The sequence below is a fragment of the Aotus nancymaae genome, unplaced genomic scaffold (genome assembly GCF_030222135.1).
Source record: "Aotus nancymaae isolate 86718 unplaced genomic scaffold, 86718_ANA_hifiasm-v0.15.2.pri h1tg000022l_1, whole genome shotgun sequence".
Lineage (NCBI taxonomy): Eukaryota > Metazoa > Chordata > Mammalia > Primates > Aotidae > Aotus > Aotus nancymaae.
Genome location: NW_026988435.1, coordinates 42,513,309 through 42,526,935, shown reverse-complemented (window position 1 = coordinate 42,526,935; position 13,627 = coordinate 42,513,309). Strand labels below are relative to the sequence as shown.

Genomic DNA, 13,627 nt, shown 5'->3' with positions numbered 1-13,627 from the left:
GGGAGGAACCGACAGTGCTCCTCGGTTTTAGGACTCGGAAAAAGTCACAGCTTTCCATGTAATCTTTGTGAAATTTAATTCAGAAAGTGCGTGCTGGCCCCATGTGCTCAGCCCTGGTAGTAAATGTCCCAGGGGATCAGGAGGAGCACAGTACACGTCCCCCATTCTCAAGGGCAGGGTCCCTCCACAAACACAGATGCTAAGAGGAAGACACTCACAAGAAACAGTCCAATGAATGAGAGACAACACGTGGCTCAGTGTAAAAATGTGGTGCCACTGTAAAGGCTAAAAAAAAAAAAAAAATCTGTCCCTGACCTGGGTAGAGTGACATCTGGTTGGTGGTGCCCATCTCATATCAGCCAGGGACAAAGCAACCCTTGTTCATCCCAGCTTGGCTTTTGATCTGTGCCCATGCCTGGTTCATGCCTTGGACACATAGGTAAAAGATAAATAAATAAATAAATAAAATAAAAAATAAAAATCCATGAGAAACAGCAGATCCCGTCTACCACCACGTTCTGAGCATGCTCTGTGTGCTCTGCTCCCCAGCAGAATCTGGCAACACCAATAAAAAGAATGCCATTTGACCGCCACCAAGGCCATACTGGAGATGACCTGAATCTTCCCTCCGTAGGAAGGGACTGCGTGAGGAGAGTGATCACAGGGTCACTTCCAGGCCCAGGATTCGGCGATCCTGTAAGGAAGGAAGGACTGGTCAGGCCAAGGACTCCGATGGAAAATGGAATTCATGGGCAACAATAGGGTGTGTGCACAGCCCATCAGGAAGATGTGCCAGTCCCTATCTAAGCCCCAGGAGCCTGTCTCCTATAAATGCCACCTTCTGGGGCTGCCTTGCTGTCCAGTGTCCTTTTGGATTTGGCCAGTGGGAAGCAACAACAAGGGATCAGAGGACAAGGAACGGGGTCAGGGTTTCTCTTCCCCAGATCCCTCCCTGGCTTCTTCTGCTCAGCTCCTTCCTCACAGCCCCTCCCAGCACAGCTGCAGTTCCACGTCCTCTCTCCAGGCCACAGCACGGTCTCATCGTTATTATCCTGGTTCATCCTGTTAATTTCTAGAGGAAGTTAGTATATCAATAATGGAATGACGTCTCTATGTGTCAAGCATTGCATTAAGTTCTTTACAAGAATTTTCTCAATTCTCACAATGATTCCATGTGACATTAACATCCCTGCTCTAAAGAGGAGAAACCAAGGCTTAGCCATAGTGAGCAAACTGCCCAATAGTAAACATTCTAGTATTTAACTGCCATGGTTTATGGTGGATCAAGTCCACTGATGGAAATTTCAGAAACCTCTTTGTCAGTTCCACAACATAAAATGTCCTATCCCAGTTGTTGGGACAAGAGAAAGCAAACGATATAGTCCCAGCCCTGGCAAAGAGAGGGAATAAAACAGTGACGCAGAGGAGACAGACAAGTAAACTAACCGCACATGCACAGCACTGACAATTGGAGATGAATAAACACAGATCCCAGCATTTGGCCAACTGGTCCCAGGAGATAGGTACGTGAGAATTAAGAGCATAGAAGAGGCTGGGTGCAGTAGCTCACGCTTGTAATCCCAGCAGCTTTGGAAGCTGAGGTGGGCAGATCACTTGAGGTTAGGAGTTCAAGACCAGCCCGACCAACATGGTGAAACTCCATCTCTACTAAAAAAATACAAAATTAGCCAGACGTGGTGGTCTGTGCCTGTAATCCCAGCTACTTGGGAGGCTGAGCCAGAAGAATTGCTTGAACCCAGGAGGCGGGGTTGCAGTGAGTTGAGATTGTGCCATTGCACTACAGCCTGGGCAACAAGAGTGAAATTCCATCTCAAAAAAAAAAAAAAAAAGGAAACTTCTGCCAAGATGGCTGAACAGGAACAGCTCTGGAGTGCAATTCTTAGCGACGGCGACACAGAAGGCGAGTGATCCCCACATTACCAATTGAGGCACCACGTTCGTCTCAATGGGACTTGTTGGACAGTGGGTATAGCCCAAGCAGGGCAAACTGAGGCAGGGTGGGCTGCTGCATCACCCAGGAAGTGCAACAGGCTGGAGGACCTCCCCCTCCTACCCAACAGAGGCCATCAGGACCTTTTCCAGCCATTCCAGCACTCCAGTTCAGATACTGAGCTTCTCCCACGGTCTTTACGGCCCACAGACCAGGAGATTCCCACCAGGCAGAATGGTGCCTTGGGCTTCCAGCACAAATCTGGGTGGCCATTTTAACTGATGCTTGGAACACCTGCAAGACAGAGCTGCCCACTCCCCTGAAAAAAAGGGGACTGAAGCCAGGGAACCAAGTGATCTCGCTCAGCAGGTCTGACCCCAACAAAGACCAGCAAACTGAAACCCACCAGCTTGAGAGTTTCACAGCCAGCACAACACTTTGAGCTTGACCCAAGACGGTCAAGCTCGGTGGTGGGAAGGGCATCCGCCATTACCGAGGTAATCCCCTGTTACCGAGGCAGTTCTAACCTTACCTGTGTAAACAAAATCACAAGGAAGTTTACACAGCAGCTGGGAGGAGCTAGTGGCAGCTCAGCAACGCCTCTGCAGACAGCCTGTGATAGACTCCCTCCTTGCTGGGCAGAGCACCTCTGAAAAAAGGCAGCAGCACATCATGGACTTATAAATAAAGCCCCACCTTCCCGCGACAGAGCACCTGGGAAAAGGGGCGGTTGTGAGTTCCACTGCAGCAGACTTAAACGTCCCTGCCCAGTGGCTCTGAAGGGAGCAACGGAGCTCCCAGCACAGCACTTGAGCTCTAGTAAGGGACAGACTGCCTCCTCAAGCGGCTCCCTGACCCCCGTATATCCAAAGAGACACCTCATACAGGAGAGTTCTGGCTTACCTCTGGCGGGCACCCTTCTGGGATGAAGCTACCAGAGGAAGCAACAGGCAGCAATCCTTGCTGTTCTGCAGCCCCAGCAGGTGATCCCCAGGGAAGCAGGGTCTGGAGTGGACCTCCAGCAGTCCTGCAGCAGAGGGGCCTGACTGTTAGAAGGAAAACTAAAAAACAGAAAGAAATAGCTTCAACACCAACAGAAAGGATGTCCACTCAGAGACCCCATCCAAAAGTCACCAACTTCAAAGGCCAAAGGTAGATAAATCCACGAAGATGGGAGGAAACCAGCACAAAAAGGATGAAATCACCAAAAACAGGAATGCCTTTCCTCCTCCAAGGGATCACAACTCCATACCAGCAAGGGAACAAACTAGATGGAGAACGAGTTTGACAAATTGACAGAAGCAGGCTTCAGAAGGTGGGTAAACTTCTCTGAGCTAAAGGAACATGTTCTAACCCAATGCAAAGAAACTAAGAACCTTGAAAAAAAGTTCGACGAAATGCTAACTACAATAACCATCAAGTCTATAAAGGACTTGACGGAGCTGAAAACCACAGCACGAGTCCTTCATCAAGCATACACAAGTTTCAACAGCCAAATCAATCACACAGAAGAAAAAATATCAGAGATTGAAGATCAACTCAATGAAATAAAATGAGAAGGCAAGATTAGAGAAAAAAGAGTGAAAAGAAATGAACAAAGCCTCCGAGAAATATGGGATTATGTTAAAAGACCTAATCTATGTTTGATCGGTGTACCTGAATGTGACGGGGAGAATGAATCCAAGCTGGAAAACATTCTTCAGGATATTATCCAGGAGAACTTCCTCAACCTAGCAAGGCAGGCCAACATTCAAATCCAGGAAATACAGAGAACACCACAAAGACGTTCCTCAAGAAGAGCAACCCCAAGGCACATAATCATCAGATTCACCAGGATTGAAATGAATGAAAAAATGCTAAGGGCAGCCAGAGAGAAAGGTTGGGAAGCCCATCAGACTCACCACAAATCTCTCAGCAGAAACCCTACAAGCCAGAAGAGAGTGGGGGGCAATATTCAACATCCTTAAAGAAAATAACTTTCAAACCAGAATCTCATATCCAGCCAAACTAAGCTTCATAAGTGAAGGAGAAATAAAATCCTTTACAGACAAGCAATTGCTGAGAGATTTCATCACCACAAGGCCTGCCTTACAAGAGCTCCTGAAGGAAGCACTAAACATGGAAAGGAACAACCAGTACCAGCCACTGCAAAACCATACCAAATGGTAAAGACCAATGACACAATGAAGAAACTGCATCAACTAATGGGCAAAACAACCAGCTAATATCAAAATAGCAGGATCAAATTCACACATAACAATATTAACCTTAAATGTAAATGGGCTAAAAGCCCCTATCAAAACACACAGACTGGCAAATTGGATAAAAAGTCAAAACCCATCAGTGCGCTGTATTCAGGAAACCCATCTCACATGCAAGGACACACACAGGCTCAAGATAAAGGGATGGAGGAAGATTTACCAAGCAAATGGAGAGCAAATAAAAGCAGGAGTTGCAATCCTAGTCTCTGATAAAATAGACTTTAAACCAACAAAGATCAAAAGAGACAAAGAAGGGCATTACATAATGGTAAAAGGATCAATGCAACAAGAAGAGCTAACGATCCTAAATATATATGCACCCAATACAGGAGCACCCAGATACATAAAGCAAGTTCTTAACAACCTACAAAGAGACTTAGGCTCCCACACAATAATAGTGGGAGACTTTAACACTCCACTGTCAATATTAGACATATAAATGAGACAGAAAATGAACAAGGATATCCAGGACTTGAACTCAGATCTGGACCAAGCAAACCTAATAGACATCTACAGAACTCTCCACCCAAAATCCATAGAATATGCATTCTTCTCAGTGCCACGTCACACCTACCGTAAAATTGACCACATAATTGGAAGTAAATCAGTCCTCAGCAAATGCAAAAGAACAGAAATCATAACAACCAGTCTCTCAGACCACAGTACAATCAAACTAGAACTCAGGATTAAGAAACTCACTCAAAACCACACAACTACATGAAAACTGAACAACCTGCTCCTGAATTACTACTGGATAAATAATGAAATGAAGGCAGAAATAAAGATGTTCTTCAAAACCAATGAGAATGAAGACACAATGTACCAGAATCTCTGAGACGCATTTAAAGCTGTGTCTAGAGGGAAATTTATAGCACTAAATGCCCACATGAGAAGCAAGGAAAGATCTAAAATCAACACCCTACTGTCATAATTAAAAGAGCTAAAGGAGCAAGATCAAACAAATTTGAAAGCTAGCAGAAGACAAGAAATAACTAAGATCAGAGTAGAACTGAAGGAGAAAGAGACACAAAAAACCCTTCAAAAACATCAATAAATCTAGTAGCTGGTTTTTTGAAAAGATTAACAAAATAGATAGACTGCTAGCCAGACTAATAAAAAAGAGAGAGAGAGAAGAACTGGATAGATGCAATTAAAAAATGATAAAGGGGATATCACCACCGATTCCACAGAAATACAAACTACCGTCAGAGATTACTACAAACAACTTTATGCACATAAACCAGTAAATCTAGAAGAAGTGGATAAACTACTGGACACTTACACCCTCCTGAGACTAAACCAGGAAGAAGCTGAATGCCTGAATGGACCAATTATAGGTCTGAAGTTGAGGCAGCAATTAATAGCCTACCAACCAAAAAATGTCCAGGTCCAGATGTGTTCACAGCTGATTTCTACCAGACATACAAGGAGGAGCTAGTACCATTCCTTCTGAAACTATCCCAAACAATACATAAAGAGGGAATCCTCCCTAACTCATTTTTGACACCAACATCATCCTGATACCAAAACCTGGCAGAGACACAACTAAAAAAGAAAATTTCAGGTCAATATCCATTATGAACATCAATGCAAAAATCTTCAATAAAATACTAGCAAATCTGAATGCAACAGCACATCAAAAAGCTTATCCATGACAATCAAGTAGGCTTCATCCCAGGGATGCAAGGCTGGTTCAACATACAAAAATCTATAAACATAATCCATCACATAAACAGAACCAAAGACAAAAACCACATGATTATCTCAATAGATGTAGAGAAGGCCTTCGACAAAATTCAACAGCCTTTTATGCTAAAAACTCTTAAACTAGGTATCAGTGGAACATATCTCAAAATAATAAAAGCTATTTATGGCAAACCCACAGCCAATATCATACTGAATGGGCAAAACTGGAAGCATTCCCTTTGAAAACTGGCACTAGACAAGGTTGCCTTCTCTCACTATTCCTATTCAACATAGTATTGGAAGTTCTAGCCAGAGCAATCAGGCAAGAAAAAGAAATAAAGAGTATTCAATTAGGAAAAGAGGAAGTCAAATTGTCTCTATCTGCAGACAACATGACTGTATATTTAGAAGACCCCATCACCTCAGCCCAAAATCTTCCTTAGATGATAAGCAACTTCAGCAAAGTCTCAGGATACAAAATCAATGTGCAAAAAACACAATCATTTCTATACACCAATAACAGACAAACAGAGAGACAAATCAAGAGTGAATTCCCATTCACAAATGCTACGAAAAGAATAAAATATCTAGGAATACAACTAACAAGGGACATGAAGGACCTCTTCAAGGAGAACCACCAACCACTGCTCAGGGAAATAAGAGAGGGCACAAACAGATGGAAAAACATTCCATGCTCATGGTTAGGAAGAATCAATATGGTGAAAATGGACATATTGCCCACAGTAATTTATAGATTCAATGCTATCCCCATCAAGCTACCATTGACCTTCTTCACAGAAATGGGGAAAATCACCTTAAACTTCATATGGAACCAAAAAAGAGCCCACATACCAAAGACAATCCTCAGCAAAAAGAACAAAGCTGGAGGCATCACACTACCTGACTTCAAAATATACTACAAGGCTACAGTAATCAAAACAGCATGGTACTGGTACCAAAACAAAGATATACACCAATGGAATAGAACAGAGGCTTTGGAAGTAAAGCCGCACACCTACAACCATCTGATCTTTGACAAACCTGACAAAAACAAGCATTGTGGAAAGGATTCCCTGTTTAATAAATGGTGTTGGGAAAACTGGCTAGCCATGTGCAGAAAGCTGAAACTGGACCCCTTCCTGACACTTTACATTAAAATTAACTCCAGATGGATTAGAGATTTAAACATAAGACCTAACACCATAAAAACCCTAGAAGAAAACCTAGGCAATACCATTCAGGACATTGGCATAGGCAAGGACTTCATGACTAAAACACCAAAAGCATTGGCAACAAAAGCCAAAATAGACAAATGGGATCTAATTAAACTTAAGAGCTTCTGCATAGCAAAAGAAACAATCATTAGAGTGAACTGGTAACCAATAGAATGGAAAAAAATTTTTGCAAGCTACCCATTTGACAAAGGACTAATATCCAAAATCTACAAAGAACTAAAACAAACATACAAGAAAAAAACAAACAACTCCATCAAAAAGTGGGAGAAGGATATGAACAGACACTTTCCAAAAGAAGACATTTATGCGGCCAACAAACATATGAAAATATGCTCATCAGCTGGGTGCGGTGGCTCACGCCTGTAATCACAGCACTTTGGGAGGCCGAGGCAGGAGGATCACGAGGTCAAGAGATCGAGACCATCCTGGCCAACATGGTGAAATCCCGTCTCTACTAAAAGTACAAAAATTAGCTGGGAGTGGTGGTGCATGCCTGTAGTCCCAGCTACTTGGGAGGCTGAGGCAGGAGAATTGCTTGAACCCAGGAGGCAGACGTTGCAGTGAGCCAAGATCATGCCACTGCACTCCAGCCTGGCGCCTGGCGACAGAGCAAGACTCTATCTCTTTTTTCTTTTTTTCTTTTATTATTCCCCAAAATGGAAGCACTTTCCAGTATAGACAAAAGAAAAGCGCCTCTATTTTGGGTGCAAGACTCTATCTCAATAAATAAATAAATAAATGAAAAGAAAAGAAAAGAAAATATGCTCATCATCACTGGTCATTAGAGAAATACAAATCAAAACCACATCGAGATACCATCTCATGCCAGTTAGAAGAATGATCATTAAAAAATCTGGAGATAAAAGATGCTGGAGAGGATGTGGAGAAATAGGAACACTTTTATACTGTTGGTGGGAGTGTAAATTAGTTCAACCATGTGGAAGACAGTGTGGTGATTCCTCAAGGATCTAGACCCAGAAATACCATTTGACCCAGCAATCTCATTACTGGGTATATACCCAAAGGAGTATAAATCATTCTGCTATAAAGACACATGCACATGTATGTTCCTTGCGGCACTGTTTACAATAGGAAAGACTTGGAACCAATCCAAATGCCCATCAATGATAGACTGGGTAAAGAAAATGTGGCACAGGTATGCCATGGAATACTATGCAACCATAAAAAAGGATGAGTTCATGTCCTTTGCAGGGACATGGATGAATCTGGAAACCATCATTCTCAGCAAACTGACACAAGAACAGAAAACAAAACACCGCATGTTCTCACTCATAAGTGGGTGTTGAACAATGAGAACACATGGACACAGGGAGGGGAACATCAGACACTGGGGTCTGTTGGGGGGTGGGGGGCTAGATGAGGGATAGCAGGAGGTGTGGAGATTGGGAAGGGATAACATTAGGAGAAATGCATAATGTAGATGACGGAAGTAAGGTGCAGCAAACCACCATGGCATATGTATACCTATGTAACAATCCTGCAAGACCTGCACAGGTACCCCAGAACTTAAAGTAAAATAAAATAAAAATAACGAACATTTAAACTTTAAAAAAAAAAAAAAAGCATGGAAGATAATCCCTATTCAGAAAGTAGTACAGACACAATAAGAAACCATGAATGTCCAGGTATGCAACTGAAAAGCATCCGGATTTGTCAATATGGCAGAAGAGACTCTTTTAGAAGCAGCCATCCCTACATATACTCATCTCTTGACTCACACACCTTCACTATCCATGGCACATTTTGCCCTCAACCTGCTATTTCCTCTACTCGTGGGAAAAATCCACAGATTTTATCACACACAGCTACCTCTCAATTCTAACAAAAGACGACCCCCAAAATCTACAAACAAGCAAAAAGCCAAATCCAAATATCAACACAGGTCGCACAGGCAGACCCACTCTTGAGAGGCTGCCATTGTTAATTGCAATCATTGACTTTTATCTTGTCTTTTGGATTGTGGACTTGTGGGGGCCCTCAAATTTCATTGCAGATGGCATGGTAGAACATTCTGATTTCACAGTGGGACCCTCTTGTAAAAAGTGGGTGATTTCTACCTTGAGGTGATGCATACTTTCTTATACTGGCTGTTTTCTTCTCTAGGGTGATCACAGAGCTTCCTCTGGCCTGCCATAACACGTTGTTTCTGGGAAAATGGGAAGATTCTACTGCCCCAACATGAACAGGGAATGTGCTTTGAGTTGTTTTTCTAATCAAAATAGAGCAAACGTCATGACTTCTTTTCCTCGGGTTCAAGATCACTCGGCCTGGCCTGAAGCAGATTCTTACATCCAGACTCCAAGCAACACTTTGAGGCCAAGACGTTTGGCCAGGACCAGAGAACCAGACACTAACTGGGGAGGGTTCAGGCCCCCTGCCGCCCCTGCAGAGATGCAAACGCTGACCTGCACAGGTCTCAAAAGACTCCACTCAAACCTCCAAGACTATACAACCTAGACCATCATTTATAGATGTGAGCGATCCACAGCAAAACAGTAGACATATGAAGAGAGTTAGCAACTAGAAGGAAGAAGTGGGCAGAGTGAGCCAACCAGCACCACAAATCATGGGCACAAAAGTGGGCTGAATGCAAGAAACAAGAGGTGTGGCAGGCAGTGGTGTTCCCCACCCCCCTCATCAGTTGCCAACTTTTTCCCACCTCCGAAGTTGGATTTGGGCATGGGAGTAGTTCTGACACGTGGGCTGTGAGAGGCCATTTTTCTCCCACTCCACCCTAGGAAAACACACACCCTGTTCCTTCCCCACCATCCTGTTTCTGAGGATGGAACTGAGAAATAGTTCCTCTACTTCTTAGGGAAGGAACTGAGTATAATTTTTTCAAATTCTGCATCATGACCCACTACTGCATCACGAAGTCAATTTAATAAGACCCAATGTTGAAAAGAAAACAGAATTGGGTAGAATAAAATATTAGAAGGCACAGGGAATAGTCAAGGAAAGTATTGTTTGGTGGGTCCTATGTGTGTACTGAGTCATCAGGTAAACGGAATTTACTGTGGTTCCAAGGAGTTTAAAAGCCACTGACTCAGAAGGAGAGCTGTGTAGTCAGTCACCCACAAATAGAGACCGACACCAGTGCTTAGAGCTCCGTCACTTACCCCATCCTTGCCGTTTGACTTTAATCAGCTTTCGTAAACCCCTCTGAAGCCTTTGTTTCTTCAAACAGAAAATAAGTTACACAATAATGGAGCCCAGGACTGTCAGGAGGGCAAAATAAACTAAATATATGTGAAAGCAATTTGCACAATACAAAGAACCCTGCCAATGTTAATAGCTGTCACCTTAAATCCATGTCTTTGCACAACCTGAACATTGGTTCTGGAATTAAAAGCTTCATTCTCTGTGGAAGGAATTTCAAGCATTGTTAGAAGGAGAAACCTGAGCCACTGAAAAGCGCTGGCTTCATCCAGGGGAATGCAAGGGTTTCTGGTAAGTTTACAAAGAAAGAGTTTAGGAGATGTCTTTGTAGTCAATGCACCTAAGAAAGCAAATTGTCACATCACCCCTTAAAAGCCCATTTCACAGTGGCCATTCATGTATAAGTATTGTGCCAGTTACAAATATTCTCACCCAGATGGTAGTTCAGGACTTGTCAGTGTGCCTCCATAGCAATATTCTGTTAACCGTATTGTACATCCAAGTGTCGCGTAAGTACAGAACCAAGGAAAATGAACATCATTACATATGACCATTTCACTGACTTAAACTGACTCTTCCCTTGGAACTCAGGAACACCTATCACAGTGGTGATGAGTAATGTTGTGATATCCCTAGTTTTCGGATTTCCTTGTTACCAAGAGATTATAGTGTAAGACTAGAGGTCAAAGCAGACCTTCGTGGTCCTCACGCATTGGATGAAAGTACCTGTCTACATCCTCTTCCCCCTCTAGATGAAGCACAGCCACCATTTCCCTGCTCCCAGATCTAAATCGCTTAGCCTTCTATTAGAAGAGTACAATCATCATTTTCCAATGGAAATCTTCAGGTCAGGAAAAAGTTTGCATGAGAATGATGGGATATTTCAACTGCCTGGCTACAGCCCCAGGACTCACAAGAACCCCAGGACCTAGCTCAGTGGGCAGGAAGTAGGAAGAGATACACAAAGGTTTGTTGAATAAATCATCTGAAATGTATAATCTGGATGAAGTGCATAACCATAAAACAAAGGCCACTTTCTCCCTGCATCACCAGGCTCCATCACTCTTGGCTCATTCCTTCCTCTCAAGGGCACCCACATTCACACCCCGATACCTGCCGCCAGAGTGATCCAAAAGGATTTTCAAGTCACTCTAGTAGGAAATGTCCACATTCCAACATCCAGACTTCCAGCCTGGTGAGATTGTAGCTACCTTCTTCACGAGGTCCAATGGATGAAGCTCCAATGCGTATTAATAATGAGGGATGCAAATGGTATTGATTTTTCTGTTAAAATGAGGGCCATTTCCTTTATAAATTTCTACGCTGTTATCACAAAACAAAATTTCACCCCCAAAAAACATTAACAGACCCTACCTCAACTACCTGGCATCTCCTAATCAGCCTCTTACTTTCTTTCCCTTCCAAATCAAGCTTCTGCAACAGAGAACCTGTACTCAGTGCTTGCACTGCCTCACCCACCAAGTAATTAATCCTCAATCCATCATACTCAGGCCTCCACTCCCACTGCTTATCTGAACATACCGAAGGTCACCTATAGCCTACTTGGGGCCAGAAAATAGTTAACACAGGAATACTCATATTCCTTTCCCCAGTCTCCCAAAAGTGCTTTTACCAGCTTGTACCGTTTGCAGAATTACCATAAAGGATAAGGGAAGAATTAGGAAATGCTGGAAAAGACAGACAGTTACTAGTAGAATAGAACCAGATGGACATGGAAATAAGAGGTGTTAGAACAAAGAAAAAGGCCAGTGAGGTCTTGATTGAAGGGACTTTTGGAGAATTTGGAGAAAGGAGGAAGGAAAATATGAAAGGCAGCAGACAGAGATAGAGAGTATCTGAAATAAAGAAGATGTAAAATTTCATTGGGCGTTTAGAACAGAATCCATCTTTGGTGTTCTTTGAAAAATTTCAGTAAAAATGTAAATTGCTTTTTGGATATCAGACTGGTGATACACATCAGGTGAGTCTTTGACAGACAGAATATCAAGACTGAGCCACAGGCCCCTTGGCTTTATAAGGGCTTCATCATTCATGACCTACTTGTGATGTTGGTTGTTTCTGCCCACGCTTTTCTTCTTGTAATAGTCAAAGTCCTTGACTTCTATAGTGCACTCATTTCTGGTTCTCCTCTGCTCTCCCTGGCTTTTTACCAAGAGTCTCCTTCGTGAGCCCGTCTTCTTCTTCCTGCCTCTACAATGCAGGTGTGTTTCACCCTCTCTTCTTACTTGGCATGGTCTCCTTCATCTACTTGCATGGTTACACACAAAATAATCTACATCCATCTGTCCTTCCACACTTTCAGCATAAGCTACACATTCACAGATCCAAATGCTAACTGGGCCTCCCACAAACATCTCAAATTCTATTCCTCCTTTAGCTGAAGGGCCATAGAGTTCACTCAGTGATACAAGCAACAGACTCAATCCTATTCCCTCACCTTATCTCATGGTCTGCCCAGCTCCATGCCAGCCACCAGGCCATCAGGCAGAACTTCTCAAAACCGCAAGTCCAATCGTTTTGCACCAACACTTGAAACCTCACAGTGGCAGTCCATCACTTCCCAGTGGACGCTACACTCCCTTGTGAGATGGCTTCAAGTCCTGTGAACACACCCTTTCTTGTCAGATCTCCACGATGTGCTTTCTGTCCAGACTGCCCTGGAATTCTTCTTAATGCTTTCATATGTAGCCCAAACGTAGCCCCTCAGTGACACTTCCCTGACATCTCCCCTAAAAAGTAGGCTTGGCTGGGTACGGTAGCTCACGCCTATAATCCCAGCACTGTGGGAGGCCGAGGCGGGTGGATCACCTGCGTCCAGGAGTTCAAGACCATCCTGACCAACATGGAGAAACCCCGTCTCTACTAAAAATGTAAAATATTAGCCAGGCATGGTGGTGCATGCCTGTAATCCCAGCTACTCGGGAGGCTGAGGTAGGAGAATCGCTTAAACTCAGAAGATAGAGGTTACAGTGAGCCAAGATCATGCCATTGCACTCCAGCCTGGGCAACAAGAGCGAAACTCCATCTCAGAAAAAAAAAAAAAGTAGGCTTCACCAGCATCCCCTTTTTTGGTACCAATACTATTCCTCATACATGCTTTCACATAGCTCTGCCATATTCTAGTTATTAATTTATGTCTCTCTACCTCTTTACTGAAAATGACTTGGATACAGAAAATATTTTAGCATATCTGTTTAAATCTCAATACCTCATGCATGTCACATCATAGATCCTCAATAAACATTTACTTCCTAAAGAAACATCAGCTTCCTAAAGTGAGTTAATAAATCTTT

The 13,627-nt window shown here is 43.2% G+C and overlaps 1 non-coding gene across 1 annotated transcript; it reads left to right on the top strand.

The window, feature by feature from the left end:
- Positions 1-305: 305 nt before the first annotated feature.
- On the top strand, positions 306-439 carry LOC135276429 (small nucleolar RNA SNORA48). The gene has a single exon (XR_010343971.1). It is a non-coding gene; the product is annotated as a small nucleolar RNA SNORA48 (small nucleolar RNA).
- Positions 440-13,627: the final 13,188 nt, after the last annotated feature.